General features: G+C 33.9%; 1 long non-coding RNA gene across 2 annotated transcripts; it reads left to right on the top strand.

Annotated features, from left to right (window-relative positions):
• Positions 1 to 2,025: 2,025 nt before the first annotated feature.
• On the top strand, positions 2,026 to 21,303 carry LOC111774916 (uncharacterized). Of its 2 annotated transcripts, XR_011421234.1 has the most exons (7): positions 2,026 to 2,152; positions 3,711 to 3,788; positions 4,127 to 4,232; positions 5,231 to 5,283; positions 11,197 to 11,282; positions 16,317 to 16,435; positions 17,072 to 21,094. It is a non-coding gene; the product is annotated as an uncharacterized lncRNA (long non-coding RNA). The 2 variants fall into 2 exon arrangements; XR_002810240.2 differs by lacking the exon at positions 2,026 to 2,152 and having other exon boundaries at positions 2,159 to 3,788; positions 17,072 to 21,303.
• Positions 21,304 to 22,704: the final 1,401 nt, after the last annotated feature.

The following is a 22,704-nucleotide window of genomic DNA, read 5'->3' as shown; positions in this document are numbered from 1 at the left end:
ACCTAATAGAGGAAGTGCTCTCGTAGAGAGAAAACAGGGGGTTTTAGGAGCACACAGAGATGGAACTTCAATCAATAGTGAGTGGGATGGAGAAAGTAAAAAGAAGGCTTTAGAGAAGGCCTGTCTGAGCTAAGACTTGAAGCAAGAGTAGGTTTAGGAAGCAGATGGAGGCAGCAACAATGTTATGAAGCTGGGGAAGACAGAAACAATTGAAGTTGTTCAGTAATTTGTAAATTACTTGGACTAGCTGAGGAATAGAAACATGGAATGCTGCTTATATTTCCTCTTGAAAATAATAAGAGCAACAACATATATTGGTGTAGTTCTTTAGAGGTCATAGGCTTTATATGTTGTATCTCTTGAATTCTCACCCAAAATTCCAGGAAGAGAGAAAGGCAGGTAGTATTTGCTGCATTCTGTAGATGAAGACGCTCAATTTGATTTTAGAGGCTGGCTTATGGGCATGTACCTTTTCTTGGAAGTGAAAATTGAGACCGATTCTTCTTGTATTCAGCTTCTGGTGAGCCCTAGCTAGCGAGGAGAGAGACCTGTCACTCGATTTCACGTTTTAGGGTAACGGTGCTTGGCAAAGTATTATCTTGTCATTGCCTCTAGTACTTGCTTTATCATCTCAGTCATATGTGAAATGAGCGTCTGCTAATGAGTGTCATTTAAAAAGTTCTACTAAATGTAGGGTTAAAAATCCCATGCCTGGTGTGACATGGTATTCAATATGAGTTTGTTGAGTGAATGACTCCGTAACAATTGGAATCCTTATTAGTAGAGTTGTTCCAGAAATCTTTTTTGCAGATACAATAAACAGTTTTCTCAATTACATTTACATACAAATTACTTGACTAGCAATATATTTTGAAATTTCAGCATTTTATTCAAATTCTGTATTATAGTAAGACTGTTAATTAATAAAGTAATTAATTCATTTGGTCATGAAGTATTTAGCACAGGCCTAATATGTGTGAGGCATTGTGCGAAGTACAACACATATCGTCTGATCTAATCTTCACAACAACCCCTTGAGAATGTTCTATTATTTTCTCCACTTTTTACAGATAAAGAAACTCTCAGAGAGAAGTAAAAATATGCCCTAAATTACCACAGCTAGCAAATGGCAGAGCTGCAATGTCAAACCAAGATTGATCTTCCTCCAGAGCCCACTGCAATTCAGTTTTAGGATGTTATAACTATTCATTATATTTGCATCTGTTGTTTTTGTACGATTTTGTCTAATATGAATTTTCTACATGAATCATGCATTCTTTAAACTTGGATATACCTTTCCTTAGAATATAGGATTAAGAATGAACATTTTTTTATTTTAATATACTATTTGCTACTCAGTTTATTGATATTTTATAAATTGTTTATGTACTTTCTTACATGTTTATATAGAACATTCTTCTGTAGGATCATTCATCAGAATCCCTTTCAAAAACTTAAGATTTCAGTTTTTGGTTGCTTGCATGTTATTTCTTAAACATTTACTGATAAGTTGCATTCCCTTACAGATTAAAGTAATGACTTAAATTTGCTTTACTTTGATATGATCAGATTTTTACCTTATTAAATACAAATATTTTCGTCTCACAAAGACTGTATTTTCATCTTTGTATTTGTATTCAAATTTGTATTCTAGGGTTATAATGCTATTGGGGAGCACCAGTATATTCTTGGTTTTAGTCTGAATAAAAAAAGACCAAAATAGTATGTAATCATTGAGTCTTGGCATTTGAGGGTGGTGGCAATAAAGCGTTGGTTTAAAATGTCATCTGTCTTCTTTTCTTTTGTAGGACTAAGACAGGAACTTCCTTTAGATCAAGGCTGAAGCTTGGGAATAGGGTTAAAACTCAAGCATCCTTTTCTGTTTCATAACATTATCTTACACTTCTGTTTCTAGAGTTTCACTTTTATTTATTTATTTTTTAGTGTATTGGGCAAAAAGGGAGCATTTATAATTATAACTTTTGTTATGTTCATGTAACTCATAAAGTTATGTTTGCTTATTTTCAGTTTCTTTCCAGGATGCGATCTTCAGAGAAGCACAGGATGGCTTTAGGTGTACCTCATCACCACTAGGAAGATAGCTGTGCCTGCCTTTGCTGTAAATGCGTCCCTGTTTATGACTGGAGCATGGGTAGAACTCTGAACATTTGCTATCCAGGGGACAGGCTGAACAATTATGAGGCTCTGATTAATATCATTGATGCTTTAATGGCCCATTTTATATCCTGAACACTGGGGGGAAATACATTCTCTTCTGTAAGGACTGTGGTTCTTATGATTCACTTAGCATAGATAGCAAAGAGCATGAACGATCTCTTGTCTCACAAGAAGAAATGGGTGACCGTATAATGCCAGCTGCATATATTACTGAACTGTTACAGAGGAGAGGAAATTGCCCAGTCGGAATAGATATGTCTCTGTAGCCTTGTGTCCGCATTCTAATAGCCACAGAGTTTATCTTAGTCTGAATGGAGCTCTAAGTTATTAATTGTTTTAATGATTTCATTGATTTCTGTTAATCTAGGTAATGTGCCTTACTAAATTCGGTAGTTTATTTTGCTTTTCAATTAACCTTTTACTTTTGTTATATCATTTTTTATTAAAAACAAAGGTTTTATCTGCATTTTAATGATACGCCTATCTTAGCGTATTATGAATTATATTTGGCTATCTGTACTGCAATTTTCATGAATATTTCAGAGTAATGGCAGACCATAATGGCTCAGTATTTTATTACAGGTTATCACTGATACAAAACACTCTTAAAAGTCATTTGAATAAATGCTAGAATCCCTTATCTATAAGCGAAATATTTTTTAAAGAAAGTTTTGTATTTCTTAAGAATACAACCATAGAAGAAATGCGATACTTTGGCTTTCAATTTTCAAATTTAAGAATGATCCCATTATTTCAGCTTAAATAAAAACTATTTTAATTTTGTTCAATTAAGAGATACAAAAATATGTTATAAACTCTTTAAAAATTTAAAACAGTGTTTCAAAGAGTATATTCCAAAAGAAAGGATGCAGTATGTGCACCTTGACTGTGTTCATAAAGTACTTCACTGATTTACATAGATTATTTGATATTCAAATACTATCTGCCTAATTAAAGTCTTCATTTGTTTTGGCAGTTGTAAAGTTTTCTGTGTGTTCATAAAAACATCAGTGAAATGGCCATGCTTCACCTCATTAGTGAAAGGATGCTGAAGTCTGTTCTCTACTCTTCATTTCTGGGGAGTCACATTCACACATAACTTTTGTACCAATTAAAAACTGTTAATGGCAAAACATTGTAATTGATTAGTCTTTGTATGTTTACAGCTCACTTTAATTGCTGAAAAACGCTATTTGTCAGTTTCATGTTCTATTGACAATGCTATTGATTTATCTGAATTTGGCTTTGTCTTGTCTCTCGTACATAAAACTCACATATGCAGTTCAAATGGGAAATGACTGTATTGATTTCCTTAACTTGAGCCCAAATGCTAAAGATTTTTGGATAAGCTTTCTCATTACTTAAGCCAAAATCAATAAGAAAGAGCGTCTTTTAATGAAAGAGCAGTTTGAGCAACGTACTTCAGAAATAGGGTCCTGTTCATTCTTTGCTTTACACATCGATCTCCCAGGTTCCTTAAGTGAGGTCCAATTGGTTGACATTGTGGTTTGTCTTTGTGTGTAAACTTGCAGCTTCAGAGAAGAGAAGATGAGCTACAGAGACAGTGGAAAGAAACTCTCTCGCTGAGAAAGAAGATAGTCCACCAGCAGGTATAAAAATCTAGTGTTGAAATGTAGCACACCTTACAAATATATCAAATAATTCTTACATCTTTCAAGTTCACGCTTATGTATTTTACGATTGCACAATATTTTAAAAATTTCTTCAGTGGCTCATCTTTTTAATATCTATACTTGCATGTCATGTACATTTATACCAATCTTATTTTAATATTTGCTTTGACTTCAGAAAACTTCTCCTCATTGCTACGGTTTCTTTATGGAGTGCAAAATAATTCGCTGAAACATCAGGTCATTTTAAAAATAACTTTTTGTTAAGTGATGTTTTATCTTAATTTTTTTATTGTTAAATTTCCCATTTTCTGCAGGAACACAGGCATTGAAAGTGAGCTACAGAAATAAAGTGCCCATTCTGAGGAACAACGGAATGAACCGAATGCATAAAACAAGTTATATGGACAGGCCAAACGTCAGGTACTGTACCATGATATCATTAACTTCCGTGAACTACATAAATTAAGCTGATTATGCCTTCACTTAATTAACTGAGAATGACCTATTGATGTATAGACCGAGTTCGCTAGAGACCGCTTGCTGCACTGTACTTAATTTATTGGTTTTCAATTAGTTCTTCTCTTGCCTGTGATTGTTGGAAAAAAAAATGTACGTTTATATCTATGTCCTATCATTTGTTTTTATGTACAGTGAGTTTCTATTTAAAATTTTATCCTGAGTAGTGTTTTTTCTTTGCCAACAATGCTTAAAAGTCAATTTGAGTCATTGTTTTCTCATTGTTACATATAATTTGGTTTCCAGAATGAAATAAATATGCAGATTAATTCATCTTGTTAGTGTTGTGCTACTATTAAATTATCTTTATACGTGATCTCTTATATTCACTATATCGTGCTTCAAGAACTATCTTGCTTTAATTACATTTTGAAAATTATTTTTTACCAAATTTGCTGCTAAGCTATATTTTTGTGGAGCAATCTCAGGGAAGAAAGATCTTAGGTAAACATTAGATTTTGGAAAATTTTCTCTAGAAACTTAACTTGAGAGATTTCTTTAAAGTGGAAAGATTATGGTATGGATGGTTGTTCTCAATGTTTTGTGCATAGCAGAACTAATGTATTTGAGAATATCTGCAGGCAAAAATTTACTCTTCAAATTTTGACCTTTTATATACTGATTTTTTGAGAGCTGTTATATCTCAATATGTTACCCTCTACTATGTAGTAGTTTTCATAATCGACTAACCAAAAGATATTTTTGCGATCATTCTTATGTTCTCAATATCTAAACATTAGAACATTAGGCTTGTGGCTGGTAGTCTGATTTTAGGCATTATAATTATTTTACTTACTTACTATTGATAGTTGTAATAAGGTCAGTCAAAAGATAAGTAAACTAAATATAGAGAAAGCATGTAGCCTTGCTTTGGTAATTTCCTTTTTCTCTTCCAAATTTAGGTCCTCCTCTGAGAATGGAGTTAATAATGGAACTTGGTCTTAGGATGCCTGAGGTACTTGCCAACTCTTATTGGTATAAGTATTACTTGTGGTATAAGTATTACTTGTTCTGGAAGTTCAGAGAGCTAGAAATTCCTGTGGATTTGAGTAGTTAGAGATAGATTAAAGATTTAATAGCTCCTACAAGACATACATGGGTAACATTATAATTGATAATCCATGTTAAAAGTTTATGCAGAATTTAATTAATACTGTAGGAGCTTGTGGGCATATGAGGATTTAACATTCTCATTATTTGTGAATAACCCTGAAAGCTCATAAATAGCTGTAGTAACATGTGTGACACAAATTTGAATCTCATATCCTGTGCACATATCCTACCATCAGAAGAGTAATTTAGCAGCCATATTCAAGGAAGCATCTGTTTTCCACAGATTTTTATATAGGCAATGAATCTCATTGAGAATTTGACTGACCTACTTCAACTCTTAGCTATATTTCCCTGAATTTTAGGAAAGAAATTGTTTGCCATCGCAGAATTTGTGAATTAGCGGATTCAGAAAAGACTTGGAATCTCATTTGGAAATATCAAAAGACTATTCTCCCTTGAAAGTCTGATGTATATTTACGTGAGAAAGTAGCAAGACAAGTCAGAGGGCGAAAGTCAAATACCATATGATCTCACTCATAAGTAGAAGATAAAAACGACAAAAAAAAAACAACACATAGCATTAGAGATTGGATTGGTGGTTACCATTGGGGAAGGGGGGAGAGGGGAGGGAAAAAGGGTGATTAGGGTCACAGGTGAGGGGATGCACTATAATTAGTGTTCGGGTGGTGAACATGATATAATGTATACAGAATTTGAAATACGATGTACATCCGAAAAAAATAAAAATTAACAAAAAACCAAAACTTATGTTTGGGGAAGACTATATCAGAAATTCACTTTTAGTTTTGTAATGTATGAGGATTCTATTGGACACCAAAGTAGAGAGGTTGTATATGGGTCTATGTGTGTGTGCGTATGTGTGTGCGTGCGCATATGCACGTATGTGTTTGGGTGTGTATGTGTGTATGACTGAAGTGTTCAGGTGAAATTTTGAATTGGAGATGTAAAGTAAGAAATTGTTAGCATATAGATTGTATTGAAACCAAGAGAAGGAATGGGATGACCAACAAGTAAATGCTAAGAGAAAAGTGAAGAGAATCAAAGAGAGGCCTAGTTGGTTTCAATATTAAGCATCAAGGATATGAGGAACCAGGAAAGAAACTAAACAGCCAGTGATATCGTTAAGAAATCCATGGGAGTCAGGAGCTTTAGAAGCCAAGTGAAAAGAAATATTTCAAGGGAAGAGAATTGATCACCTGTGTTAAATGCTGCTTATAGTCAGTAAGATGAGAGCTCAAACATGACTGTTAAACTTCGATATGTAGAAGTCATTGGTAATCTTGACAAAAGCAGTGCGTGTTTATCCTGATTGCAATGATCAGCACAGCAGAAAAGATGATAATGTAGGAAATAGAGAGAATAATTGCCAGAACAATGTCTTGAGAATGCAAGAACTGATACAATCTACTAGAAAAATGGAAACCGGCCATAATTAGGAGCACGGGTAAATCTTCCAAGCAGTGTAGAAGAGGATAGAGTGTAGAGGCATAGGCACAAGTAGATGAGTAAATGTAATACTTTTGAGGTTTTGAATTTCTCTGTAAAGGAAGAAGTTGGGTTATCAGTTCATTTTAAGGATGGGGAAGGAAGTGTTAGAGAATTAAGGAGTGAGAAGAAGCCATGCAATATTTTTCTGGGACAGTAAAGGAAGAAATTGGCCATAAAAAGTAGGCCAGAGTACTTAGAATTCTCAGTTCTATTCTAATTGAAAAGTTATCTGACCCAAATTTTCTCACACCAACATGTGAGTCATTCTGCCACTTATTCTGGATTGAAACTGTGCGCGCAGTTTCTGTCTGTTCAATAGATAATGAGCTGCTTGAAGGCAAGATGTATACTGATGCACTTTCATCTTCACCACATCCCAGTGCAGCCCCTAGGATGAAGTGCGAAATTAAGACATGTTTGATAGATAAATACATCATTTATGTGATACATTGTACACGGTGCTAAAGACATATAAACAGTCAAAAAAATATGTTATTTATATTTGAGAAGTTTGATGCTAAATTTTCTTTCATATTTAAATTTGCTATCACTTTTTATATTCCTGTAATTTTTTTTTTAACTTTAGATGCATTATTGAATTAATCATTCTCCTCAATTCATGGCACATCATCGCCATGGGTTCATAAAGGCATCCTTTCATTTTATAATTTTTATGTAATTTTTTAACAGAAAATGATTGTCATTTCAGCAAACAATGGGTGAGAATATAGCTTGCCAGCACAGACTGTGATAAGTCTTTTGGCTTTTGACAATCTTGTAGGTAAAAACACTCTCTCTTTATACTCTGTAATAGTTTTAATTTTAGTTTCTATAACCTAAATGAAACTGAACATCTTTTCATACGTTTAAAGAATATTTACATTTTTTTCTGTGAGTTACCTGTTCATATCTGATCATTCCAATATTATGGTCATTTAGTTTCTTGACATTCTTTTATCCAGTGAGGATATCTTACATCCTAAATTTCCAATAACTGCTAACCTTTACATGATCTCAGATTCACTCATGACCTCCAATTCCTTCACTTTCTTCTGAATTTTAAGCCCAGTAAGCTTCATTTTGGATATTTTCATTGCTTGCAACTATTTGCGTTAGTTGATCCCATTTAATATGACAGAACCTCTAACTTCATTATTTAACATTTACTAAAGCGGCTGAAAATTTATACTGTCTATTCCATCTAATAACACTTAAGTGGAAACATTTTCTGAAGGTTCTAAGGTTCTTGATATTTTTTCTCCACATTAAAGGTTTAATTTGACATGTATCTGTAGGTTAACATCCCTTTTCTATGAAGTGCAGGCATCCTGCCACCAGGAACAACCAACCAGCTTAGCAAACAGAATAATTGGTAGCATTCTTTTCACATACACAAAAGTAAGTTAAAATGGGATAGAGCTTTTATCATCAATTGATTCTTAGAAGTCCTTTCTTGATATTTCAGCCCCAAGGCTTATATCAAAGTTGTTTCCTTCAATGTGGAAACTTCAAGCTTCCAATTCACCAGTCTGCAAACCCTGAGCATCAAAGCAGACCTGCCCTGTGATCCACGGCTAAGCACTTACTTTCTTGAAGTGATGCTTAGTGCTCTGATGCAGCATCAAGATCTAAGGTGCTGTTATGAGAAGATAAATTAGGGAACCAGACGATTACACCCTTTGGCCTCCACTGAGATCTTCCTGAGCAAGAGCACTTGTCTCCAATTCCTCTTTGACCCGTCATTGTTTCCATATGGCGGCCACTGCTCAGGATTCTCACTTGACCTTCACACGGTTCCTGAGAGATTGACATGCGTGTAGAGCCGGATTGCTTCATATGGTAGTTGTTCAGAGTCCATGTAAACCAAAGGATCTATACAACTGTATATTATCTTCTCTTTAGCTCCCTTTTTATTTAATGCCTAAACTCATGTTCTTTCCTACTATACTGATAACTAAAACCATAAATTCTTTATTTTTAAAAATTCTGTGGTAGTTTCTCATTTCAGTCTACCAAGCCGATGGTTTGGCAGTTTTTTCTCCAGACTTAGAGAAGCCACGATTTTGAAATAATTATCATTATCGCCATCATGCATATTCTTATTCTAACTGAAATTTAAATAAGAGGAAAACCAAATGGTGTACAATTTATTAATGTTGCCTGCTTATCACGTTTTCATCATTTTATCCAACTTTCCTCATGTGTCATGTGTTTTATTTGAGCTCATCTGCCACCATGTGATACAGAGTAGAAAGTCAGTCACTTCATTGTTCTGTCTGACAAATGATTTAAAACAGACACACAGTAAGGTGAAAGTGTTAGATCTTTGTTGTTTTAAGTGTATTAATTGATACTTGGGTCAGACGCTTTTCCAGTTGATCTTGTCATGTCAGCTACCCAGATAAGTGTCTTAAATCCATTTCTTCCTCTTTCTCCCACTACTTGGTTCAGATCTTCAGCATGAATCTCTCTTGTACTTCAGCACTCTCTCTCTCTCTCTCTCGTTGGTCTCATCCTCTTTTAGTCATCCTTCTGCTGCTAGACTGGCCTTAAAATATGCACACATATGCACTCAAAGACATCTGATCATATTGCTCCACCACTTGAAATCTCTTTATATTCCCAGCTAACCATTGAGTTTCTTTTCAAACTGGGGCCACCAGGAACAGGTGAAAGAGAAGCTGACTCAAGCGGTGCTTGGAGCTTCTCATCCCCGTCAACGAACAATTCTGCTTTGTGTATTTTACTTATTAGGCCCAGCTAAAATTATATTTGAAAAAAAAGCATTCGACAACGATTGCTATAATAATGCTATGTAATGAATGTGTTCCAAATGTCACTGTCTTACAATAACAAATATTCGCTTTCTTGTTAACTCAGTCTTTGGATTGGCTGAGGTGGCCTTGGTGCAGGTACCCCAGGCTTCCTCCATGAGTCTTTCTGTCTGGTATGAGTGGCTGTTTGTGGCCCGCTCTCCTCTTGAAGTAGGCAGAAGCTCCAGAGACAGGCCAAACAATACAAGCACGTTTCAAAGTTCGCTCATATCCTATGTTCTCAAATGACACTGGCCTATGATGTCACATAGTAGAGAAGCATACTAAACTCGTATTGAAACGCTGGCAAGGGCATGGGGGCATGAAAGAGTAGGAATAAATAACACTATCCACCACAAACAGGCTCTGCTCTTCTAAAGAAAAGTTTTAAAACAATTGATCTGCCAGATAAAGTAAAACCTTAAGAGAAGAAACAAAAGCCTGCATGGCCTCTGCTCATTTACCTTTCGGTTTATGTTCTACAGCTCTCTTTCGATCTTAGTAGTACTTGACAGGAATGAATCATCACACTTTGATATGCATACATTCTCATCCTGGATTATCCAGCTTCTTGTTAACTCTTGCTATACCCAAATAGCATTTTCCTGGCTGAAATTAACAAACACTGAATTTTGAAAGCAAATGACTCACGCGCAGGCATCAATACATTTAGTTCACCCGAGTGAAGACCAGTCCCGTTTTAGCAAAAGTCTGTAAGGAAATGCTGCTGAGACTGGTTTCGTCCACTCTGGTTCAAGAATGTTGATGAAAGTAGTTAGGTTGGATTTAGTTTTCCCAGGTTTTAATATATGGTATTTCCTGGAAGAGGCACGTCATGTGATGAGAGTGGTATGGACTTTATAGTTAACAATCACAATTTATAAAAAACACAGACAAAAAGTGACATTCAGTAAAGTTTCCGTATTACTTTGTCATTGGGGAATATTTCAAAGACTGTGTTCTCCTGTGGCTTGCATTTTTCTTCTTGTCTTAACCGTGTTCCAACACTCTGCTGTGTGTCCTGTGCAGTTCTTGAACCATACTATGCTACATTGAATGGTGCTCTCTTGTATCAGAAATCTTATTATTCATTTTCTACTCAAATATTTATTCAAAAAACCAGATTTTAAGCAGCAGACTTAATCACTTGTACAACTAAGGAAGTGTTTCTTCTTCACTCCAGTTATTGCTGCAAAACACTGTCTTCTCTACTTATAATATAATACCCCCAGGGAGTATTTTCTCTGATAATGCAAGATGACACTCCAGGCTGGGTACTTTGCTCCATATCATCGGACCATTTGTATTGTACTCCTGCAGCCAGAAAAGGGGTGTTTTGTTTCACTGTCCTTGGGAAGAGCAGTAACTTGGGATCAGAGCCGAATGTGGTTCAGGATGGGACTGAATGTGGACGCTACAATACTTGTTATGTAAACATTACCTTGGCAGCTCAGGCTTTTCCATTTAACCATGTTATGGTCATTGTCTTGTAGGTTGCATATATATCAGACACACAAAAGATACAAAATTCAATCTGTGCTTGAAGGGAGCTTCTCATGGGAGATGGAAGAAGAGCAAGGTATGCTGGAGTGGGCTCCCACTGGATCATGAAACCAGATTGTTAGCATTTCTTCCCAATTCTTTGTTCAGTGAGATTATGCTGGTAGCTTGAAATTGACTATGGTAGGAGTATTTACACTATGAAAATTGGCAAATGCTTTAAAGCAGGATTTTTTTCCAGAGAGCTGGTTTACTAGTATACCAGAGCCAAGCTTTGCATTTATGTATACATTTATATTACCTTTCTTACAATTGCCAAATTTATAAGTTCTATGTAAATTTCATCTAATTTCTAATGTTTTATATTTTATTATTACACTTTATATTTTTTTTCCAGTTAAGGTATCTGCATAACCCAGTACCTTTTTTGTTTCCTGTTAATTTCCAGATTCTATTTTTTTTCCCCAGAATTCTGGTCATATATTCATAAAATATTCTGATATAATGTTATATATTACAAAATTAAAATGACTACCTAGCTTATTATTATAAATGTTATGTTATAAAAAATGTTATGCATAAACATTCAATAACCTTTTATTAATTCCAAATATTACTTTGCAAGGAATTTGAAATGCATCTAAAGAATTTTCCAATTTATGTACAAAGCTAGAAACTGACTAGTTTAAAAAGATTCTGTTTTCAAGGAGAATCTAAATCTTGAAAACGTAGATAAGCTATTTTTCTATTTGGAACTATTCAAATAGACTTTTCCAAAAAATACTAAATATACACTTTAAATAAAAGTTATTCAAGTGTAGCTCTGCAGCTCCAGGTAAAACTGAAAAATGAAGACTGTAAAAATTATATGATTTTGGAGCTTTTTCTGATTTTCTTCTTGGGCTGTGATGCTCTGTCCACAGAGCTGTAACCTGGATCTGAGAGATTTGAAATATTTGCCGCAGTGTCCAGGAGAATATTTACTGGTTCAGGATCTTATCAATAATTAGAAATAGGTAGAAATATAAATACATATTGTTGCTAGCGAATCTCAGTTTCTAGAAACCAGTGACCAAACTTTATCCTTTTTTATATGCAAAATCTAGAAAAAACAAAATCATCTTTATTCATTCATAATCAGAAGGTAATATTAGAAATAATTATTTTAGAAATGTGCTCCATAGTGTGGTAGGGCTTTGTATATGTATTTATGCTTCCTTATAATTGTCTCTTTTTTTCCTCCCTAGCTTCAGGGTCTTGCTTCTCCTACCTTTTATTCAGTTTAAATCTCAAAGTGGGGAAAATACAGGTTGTGGAACTTTAATAGTGATGTAACTGAGAAGTTTGACTTTTGCGCCATTTTCGCCATCTGTTTAGCTGGGAAAACAACACTAGCTATTCCATAATGGTGTTGTGAGATTAAATGAGAACATGTTTATAAAGGGAATGACTAGCACATAATTAATATTTATCAAGCAGTTTTTAGCATTATCTTTCACAAACCACCTTCTTTGTATTTCTACCCCTTGGGTCTTCCATTGATAATCACTCTCATCTCTTAATACCTGGAGCATTTACTTTACTCAACTGTGTTAATATTTTATTTGTTTATTTTCTGTAGATTGTAAGGCTCTTGAAGGAACAAGAATTGTTTTCTTCGTTCCTCATAGAATCCAAAATCCTTAATGCATTGTCGTGTTAAAGGCAGATTTCAAACAACCATTTATTGTTGACGGTGAAGCTGTTGATAGAGGGATGGAGGAACAGTTACACTTACTCTTCATAGATTTATTGTCTGAAAAGATTTCACATTTGCACCGTGCTGTCTCCTGCACATCACACTCAACTATTCAGCACTTACGGTTCCTGTGCCTGTCATGTGTAGTTTATTTTCAGAATTCCTAAGATCTGAACGCATGACATTAAATAAGAATTGATTTCTTCAAAATGGACAAGAATACATTGGAAAATATTACAGCATATAGTAAAATTTAATAGAAAAAGTAAACTCTATTTATTATCAGGTTTTTGTTTCATTTGCAGAAATCTTTGTTTTTCAAGCAATTATTTATTCTTAAGTAAGTGGGTTACTTTCCCATTATACATGAAAGGTTTAACTTTTTCAAATATTTTATGTTTCAACCCAGCAATTCTTGAGAAGCTTACATTTTAACTCAATGAGCATACAGTACAGAAAACAAATACATAAATCAGTAACAATTTTAAAAAATAAAGATAAATATTGTCTCTGTGATGATCAAATGAATGGAAGCCATTCATGTCAATGACAGTGTTGTGTTTTTGAACTAGCTCATCTCTAACTCCTTTGTTTGCCTCTTGCTTTTAAAATTATTTCTGAAATGAGTACAGTGGCAAGCTAATTTTCTACATTCATTTACATAATTACTGTCATAACTTCTTTTATCTTCCATCAATTTACAACTAGAACTATTGGAAGGGTTGATGATTTCAGGCCTTAATTCTTATGAATATTAACGTAGAATAGAGCAAACAGGTGTTTTCCCATAATACGACCCCTTAGAATAAAGAAGGAAGCAATTTGAACGCTTAGTATAAAGAGAAAAATTTGTTTTAGGAACTCATAATGGCATGTTTTAACTACATATTGGAATATAAATAAGATCAGAGCACATGCATACTTAATGAAAGTAGATATTGTGGGCTATGTTTTCATGAGTGACTTAAGATGCTTTGAAATTAAAATAAAAAAGAATGAAAAATTCAAAACACTCATTGTCAATCTTGACCAAATTCTGGTATACGGATTTTACCATATCTTAAAAAAAAAGTCATGCTTTGGGCACAGTTAGGCAGCCAGTTTTATCAGAGATTACATAAATAATGTAGTTTTCTTTAATTCACTATAAATTCATTGATTCTATTTAAAAAGTTGCTTAAGGATTTGACTAAACAGTTTAGATTCAGACTAAACGATGGAAAATAAACTATCAAACACAACATGGGATACGTGAGTTGATAGACTCTTTGGCTTGACCTCTTTCTAAAAGCTCTACTTTTTTTTTTTCATTTATTTGTTTATTTTAGGATCTACATCATAATATATTTCGAATTCTGTGTAGATTACATCATATTCACCACCCAAAAACTAATTATAGTCCATCCCCTCACATGTGAGCTTAATCACCCCTTTTGCCCTCCGTTCTCCCCCTTTCCCCTGTGGTAACATGAATTTCTGTCAGATTATAGAGACATCAAATCCCATATGATATAATACGTATATAATGTATACATAGTATTATATGATGCATATGGTATGTATGTAATAAAATATTAATCTTTTATAACAATTATTTAAATACATGCAATTGAATGCTTCCTATGATCAACAGAGATATGTCAAAACAAATGCAAATACATCGTTCCAGTATTTGTTATGCAGAACAAACAGCAAAATGCAATTTCTAGGATGCATTTTGAAGAAAATTATTTGATTTTATGATTTTTCCATTCCCTTATAATATTTTAACCTGCTTAATTTATGGAAGAATTTGCATCTCACTATTTAAAAAATGCAATTAGAATACTAATGTTTATTATGTGTCTATTATTATCTGATCTGTATGTATTTTATCCTATTCTCACAAAACACTGTTAAGTTATCATACTGATTTAAAGATGAGAAGGCTTAGAGTGATAGACATTAACTAAGTCCCTGAAGATCATTCCTAGGACATGACAAGGCCAAGATGTAAACCCAGGTTATTTATTTTCACAACCCATGCTGTTTCCATTCCAGTATACTACCTCTCATTTCTTAATAAGCAACATTACTTAGGTAATAAAACTTCAGACTTCAGTGGAACAGTGACAGGATGACAATTACAGAATTGAAATTGAAACACAATAGCACAGTTAGGCAAGCAAATCTGAAGAAAGAGTGTGAATTTCAAACTATACTACTCTTTAATCAAAGTAAGAATAATACTTACTGACTACCGCTCCCATAATTTATATAAAGAAATCAAATCTCACAGTGTCATACATTGGGTTGGGGCAATTTTCTTAATAGTACATAATGTATATACTGGCTTTTTTCTAAGCTAATATTCAAGAGTTCAGTAATTGATGGTGTTAATGTGAGTAGCTTTTATCAATATTACCGCTATTGATCCCCTAACAAAATTTTGTTTCCTATTCCCACAAATTTAGACTTTTCTAATCTAGTAGTTTTCGTTTTCAAAGATAGAATGTTTCCACCATGGTAGATACAATGGGTTACTTTAAACTGGAAGTTGAGGTAGCCCCCTGTCTCTTTTGGGTTCCGGATGCCGATGAGTTATCAGGCAAAGTAGTGAGTTTGTGTTGGTTGAGGTGAGTGATCTTGAATTTCAGAACGAACTTGGATTACTACTATATAATGTGAATGAAAAGAGAATTATGTCTGGAACTCAGAAGATTCCCTGGGATACCTCTTAGTAGTCCCAAATCTTGTGGATCAAGTCAATGGAGAGCTACAACTCAATTCAGACAGTGTTAACAGTTTGAGTCACCCAATAGGCAAGGAACTTAGACCAGCTGAGGGCAAAGGAGACGTGAAATGGATCTAGGAAGAAGTTAGACATGTATTAGCTACAATCATATTGCTACTTGCAGTAATCAGAATTGTAACAGTTATATGTATTTCTTCCTAATTTTTATGACTATATTTATACATTTTTAACCAATTATTTTTTCTACCTCTCATTCTCCTACTATCTGACATCATATTTGTAAATACTAGCTAATTTAATAGCTCAATATTTCAGTTATATGATATAAAAAAGAGACTGTGACTCAGCCAGAAGAATGAGCATTAATGAAAAATGAATAAAAGAACACTTTTAAAGTAAAAGTACCTTTTATGAGGAGAAAGTTAGCATGCTTTTTGGTTGTATGCAGGATAGATGCATAACATTAGGCAGAAGCATAAGCTTGCTTTTGTCTTTATTGGGAAGTAAAGTGTGGTTAAACGAGATGTGTTTGATCGGGTGCCTAGCTGACAAGGGGTGGACTGTGGTGGCTTTAGAATTTGTTGACTTGGCTAAGCTTAACTACATTTCCCAGAATTTTTCCCTCTTATGTTTTTGCTTAGATTTGGCCACAAGATATATCTGTGCGAGATTTGGAAGGTGAAAATAAAGCCGTAATTGTGTTCACTCTGGGAAACTTGATCAAGTCTGGCTCTTCTGCAGCTCATCAAAGTTTCTACAGGTTTGTTGACTCACGTCGTTGGCGTGGGCAGCAGTCCAGCCCAGGTCTCCAGCTCCTGCTGGAAATCTGCTGTCAACATCTCAGTTCTGAGCCAAGTACAAGTTTGATTACTTGGTAGAGTGATAGCTTCTTCTACAAGTCAACCATGGCAGTGAGACTGGAGGCTTGGAGATGAGAAGAGGCCAATATGGGCTCCCATGAGATATAGACACAGGTCTCAGTTGTCATTGCTCTTCTCTACTTGTCCATCTTTCAAACCTCACCACCTGTCCTGTGCCTTTAGGCTCGGGGGTAGGTGGAGATGAAACAGCAGACCAAGACTATCTTACCAGCTACCAAAAATGTATAAATTTGAAGCCCTATAGTAAATCTCTTATCCTGCATCATCTCTAGTAGTTTTATTTCTCTAATTTAATTCTGACACTATCTCCTTTCCAATATACGGCCTCTCATTTCTCAACAATGGTAAGTGCTTAGGAAATAAATGTTCGTGCTTTGAAGGCAAATTGTCAGAAGAAAATTTTAAAAATTGGAATAAAATATATCAGATTGAGACGTTATATTTTATAAGAAGTATATTTCAAACTTTATCACTTTTTTTTTAAAGATTTTATTTTTTCCTTTTTCTCCCCAAAGCCCCCCGGTACATAGTTGTGTATTCTTCGTTGTGGGTTCTTCTAGTTGTGGTATGTGGGATGCTGCCTCAGCGTGGTTTGATGAGCAGTGCCATGTCCGCGCCCAGGATTCGAACTAACGAAACACTGGGCTGCCTGCAGTGGAGCGCGCGAACTTAACCACTCAGCCACGGGGCCAGCCCCCAAACTTTATCACTTTGTAAGCCAAGTGGAGCTAAATGTCTTCAACCAGCTCTTCCATCATTTGATGTAGAAGAATCAAGCCTCTCAGAAGAGAGTTTTTCATTCTTTGACTACTTCGTTATCAAAATATCATAATTATATTGTGCATATCATTATAGTGCAATGCATTATGAAGACTGAAATCAACTCCAAAAGTGATTTCATCTAATGGGTTATAGTAGGGACCTAGGATAGCAAATAAAAAAGTATCCAAATTAAGTCAATTATACGCATTGAAATAAATGGATGTGAATGAATGATGTGCTGTGGCAACACTAACACCTACAAATTGTTCCAAAATTTACATAAAGAAACAATACAAATATTCTCTCAAATTATGGAGACTATAAATATGGCTCAGCATTGGCAAAACTTTTACTACTGAGATCTATGTAATAGACTATGCTAAATTTAATGTTATCTTCCATTGAACTCAGACAAAAATAAGATAATATTTTTGCAACTATGAAGGTTATGCATAATAATTATAACTTTATCTTTTATTGTTTCTCCAAGAACAAGGGCACTATATAATACTTTTGAATGTGAAATTGGTGAATTGTGTAAAACCAGCCGCTGTATGGTCAATTAAAAGAGAGACATATCTTTATTCAAAGAGAGATATATCAAAGAATTTAATGTACAAACATAAAGAATTATGCAATTTAGGAAAAAGCTGTAATGAATAATTTGACTTCTTTTAAAATATTTTATTTTTAAGATGTTTTGTATTAATTCATAAAACAAGCTTTTCTTTGGACAAAGGATAAAGTGTGTCACATAAAAATATAACAATTTATTTCATTTTGTTGGAGTTATATTCCATTTTTCCATGGTTACTAATCTTTGTCTACAGGGAGACACTAACAAATATTTTAGTTTAAATGTGTATTTGTTTTGTCTTGTTTGTTTCTTAAGGAGCCCACGTACATCCGTGTACATGTATCTTCTCTAATTCAAGCCCTTTGACTTTTGTGTACAGTATATCCTGCCCCCAACCTGTTAATTTGAAATTGTAAATTACTGAGGAAGAAGTTTATGGGTTCTTTCAATTATTGACATAATGTTTATTAATGGCTACTATTTATTCTGATTATGTCACAATCTTGTTAACTTTCTCCCATGTTTTCCTCATATCACCTCCAAAATCAAGTCTGATCTTAATATATGTAAGGATCTTCACAGCCTAACTCTGCCTACCCTTCTAAACTCATTTAATCCCACTCTGAGCAGTGGTTACCAGACCCTCTGATTGCATTTAGCAGTAAAATGTGAAACAAGCAAAACAGTAAATAAATGATAGTAATCAAAAGAGAACAAATAGATTTTTACTTGTTAGGATTAAAAACAATGCTACCATTTGCTCTCTCTTTTGTTTAATAATATGTTGAATATTTTAAAACCTACTAAAATTGGAATATGATTAATATGAGAATAAAGGTCAGTTCTATAATGTACACAAAAGGAGCTTTTTAAATTCAATACCATCTCCTTTTTCCTAATTTTCTAATTTTGTTGGGGAAAGTTAAATGTTCATCACAGAATGGCATTTGTCTAAGAACTGATGAAGGGAAATTAGGGCCAAGAGCTGCTTGCTCACAAGACCTGCTCTTTCCTGTGTGTTATGATGCCATTTCTCAATTATTTTGCTTATTAAATATTACTAATCCTTCAAATTCAACTTCACACTTGAAAGCTTGCCTGGATTGTTGAAAGAGTTATGTATTTCCTTCTTTAAGCCCCCATAACAATTGGAACACATGTCTAGCATACTGATAATGGCTACGATTTATTTAGTGTTTACGCTATAAGCCAGGCATTATATCAGATCTTTTCATTCAAACGCTCATTTAATACTCACAGCATCAAATGAGACAGGTGCTATCATTCAATTTCTCTAGGGAAAAAGTGGAAGTTTGTAAAGGTTACTTGGCTTAAGATCACATGCAGAAAATAGGTAAGCTGGTTTTTGAATCCAGAAAGTCCGACTCCGCTGACAATGGTCTTATGCACTGCGTCGTCTATTCTGCTTCATGGTGTTGGGTTTTTTGGTTACGTTTCTATTGTCTCTACTGAGATGTCAGCTTCTTGACTTCAGGAACTGTGTCTTTGTGAATCTCATAGCTAGCATATGGCTGGCACATCGTAGATAGTTCTGGGCATCCCATAAGGGGATGCTGATGTGATTGATAAGATACAAAAAAAAAAAAAAAGAGTTAAAGGCTATAAACTTTCTTTTTTTATTGAGATTAATTCACATACCATCAAATTCATCCTTTTAAATTACAATTTGGTGGGATTTACTATATTGTTGCACAACCATCGCCACTGTCTGATTCCTGAATATTTTTATTACCTTGTACCAGTGAGCAGCCACTCCCCGTTGCTCCTGCATCCCCTGCTTCTGGAAATCACTAATCTACTTTCTGTCTTTAGGGATTTAACTATTCTGGATATTTCATCTAGATGGAATCATAAAATACGTTGTCTTTGGGACTGGCTTCTTTCACTTGTCATAATGTTTTCAAGGTCCGTCTAGGTTGTCTCATGTATCAGTACTTCATTCCCTTTTATAGCTGAATAAAATTCCATTGTGTGCATATAGAACACTGGTTATCTGTTCATCAGTTGGTGGCCATTTGGGTTATTTCTACATTTTGGTTATTATGAATAATGCCATGAATACCTGTGGATAAGCTGTGTGAACATATGTTTTCAGTTTTCTAGATTATATACCTAGGAGTGGTATTGTTGGCTCACATGAGAACTTTCTGAGGAACTGTCGAATTGTTTTCTAAAGGAACTGCAAAACTTTATAATCCCAACAGCAATGCACGAGTTCCCGTTTCTCCACATCCTTGATAACACTTGTTACTGTCTGTCTTTTTTATTATAGTCATCCTATTGGATGTAAATTGTTATCTTATTGTGGTTTTGATTTGTATTCCTCTAATGGCTAATGGCATCTTTTCATTGGCCTTTTGTAAGTCCTTTTTGAGAAATATAGATTCAAAAACTTTGTCCGTTTAAAAATTGGCTTATTTGTTTTTTATTGTAGAGTTACAAAAGTCTTTATATATTCTGAACACTACACATTTATAATATATGATAGGCAAATATTTTCTCCCAATCTGTGGGTTATCACTTCATTTACTTGATATCTTTTGAAGCACAAAAGTTTTCAATTTTTATGAAGTCCAATTGATTTTTCTTTGGCTGCTTGTGCTTTAGGTGTCATAGCTGTTATTGCCTAAAGCAAGAAAACAAAGATTTATACCTATGGGTATTTTCCCTAAAATTTTTACTTTTTTGCTCCTGTGTTTAAGTTTTTAATCCATTTTGAGTTAACTTCGGTATGGTGAGAGGTAAAAGTTCAGCTTCATTCTTTTGTATGTGGATATACAGTTTTCCCAGCATGATTTTTTTTGAAAAGACTGTTCTTTTCCCATTTTATGCTTTTAGCATCCTTGTTCAAAATTGATTGGCCATAAATGTGTGGGTTTATTGCTGACTCAATTCTATTCTAATGAGATATATGTGTATCCTTATTCAAGTACCATAGAGTAGTGATTACTGAAACTTTGCCTAAGTTTTGAAATTGGGAAATGTGAATTATTAAAATTTGTTCTTTTTTTCAAGAGTGTTTCATTCATTAGGCATCTCTTACATTTTCAAATGAATTTTAGGATCAGCTTGTCAATTTATGCAAATAGGCAGCTAGAATATTTAGAAGGAATGCATTGAATCTGTAGATCAACTTGGATAATATTTACATTGCAATAATATAAAGTATTCTGATCAATGATCATGGGATAACTTTCCAGTTATTTATGTCTTCAATAATTTCTTTCAATGATATTTTGTATTTTTCACTTACAGAAGTCTTGCATTTCTTTTGTTAAATTTATTCCTAAATTTGTTATTTTTTGATGTTATTATATATGGAATTCTTTTCCTAATTTCATTTTCAGATTGTTCATTGCTTGTGTATAAAAATATTATTAATTTTTATATGTTGATATTTTATCCTGCCTCCTTATTGACATTTTTTATTAGTTCTAGCAGGTTGTATGGGGGGGGGGGTGTCTGTACTACTTATAATTTTTTATATAAAAGATCATGTCATCTGCAATTAGAGTGAGTTTTACTTCTTGTTTTCCAAAACATTTTTTTTGGCTAATCGCACTAGCTAGAACTTACAGTGCAGTGTTGAATAGAAGTGGTGAGAGTGAACATTGTTTTCTGTTCTTAGGGTGACAGTAGGCATCATTGTCTGATCTTTGGGAGAAAACTTTCAGCTTTCACCATTACATTTAGCTAAAGGTTTGTCATAGTTAGCCCTTAATAGGTTGATGATGTTTCCTCCTATATCTAATTTTCCAAGTGTTTTTTATCACTAAATTATGAGGCATTTTGTAATTTTCTGAATCTATTGAGATGATTCCATGATTTTTGCCCTTTATTCCATTAATATGGTGGATTACATTGATAGATTTTCATATGATGAACCAACCTTGCATTCTTGGGATAGATACCACTTAGTCATGGTTCATAATCATTTTTATGTGCTCCTGGATTCAGTTTACTAGTATTTTGTTGAAGACTTTTACTCTTTTTTAGTTTCTAAAAGTGGCAAATTAGGTTACTGATTTGAGATTTTTCATTTTTAATATAGGCATTCATAAGGGAAATTGATCTCTAGTGTGCTTGTGATATCTTTATCTAGTTTCAACATCAGTGTAATATTGGCTTCATAGTATGTCTGGGAAGAAACTCCTCCTCTTCTATTTTATGAAGAATTTGTGTTAATATTTCTTTAAATGTTTGGTAGACATAAACAGTGAATCCATGTGGTCCAGGTCTTTAGTTTTAGGAAAATTTTGAGTACTAATTCAATGTCTATGCTTGTGAGAGATCTAGTCACATTTTCTATTTCTTCTTTAATTGGTTTTGATAGTTTCTATTTCTCTATAAATTTTTCCATTTCATCTAGGTTATCTAATTTGTTATATAATTGTTCATATTATTCTTTTCAATCCTTTTTATTTCTATAAGGTCAGTAACAATTTCCACTTTCTTTTCTAATTTTAATAATCTGAATCTTTCTTTTTTTCTTAATCAATCTTACTGAAAGTTTGCCTATTGTGTTGAACTTTTCAAGCAACTAATTTTTGGTTTTATTGATTCTCACTATCATTTTCTTCTATTCTTTATTTCATTTATTTCTGCTCTAATCTTTATTATTTCCTTCCTTCTACTTTCTTTTGATTTGGTTTACTCTTCTTTTGTTAGTTTCCTATGATGGAAGATTACGTTATTGATGTGAAATCTTTCTTCTGTTTAATAAAGGAATTTGCATCTATAAATTTCTTTAATCCTTGTCTCAGCTCTATCACATAAGTTTACCTATGT

The sequence above is a fragment of the Equus caballus genome, chromosome 9, assembly GCF_041296265.1.
Source record: "Equus caballus isolate H_3958 breed thoroughbred chromosome 9, TB-T2T, whole genome shotgun sequence".
In the NCBI taxonomy this organism is placed as follows: Eukaryota; Metazoa; Chordata; class Mammalia; order Perissodactyla; family Equidae; genus Equus; species Equus caballus.
Note: the sequence above shows the minus strand (reverse complement) of the source record. Positions and strands in the feature narration are given on the sequence as shown.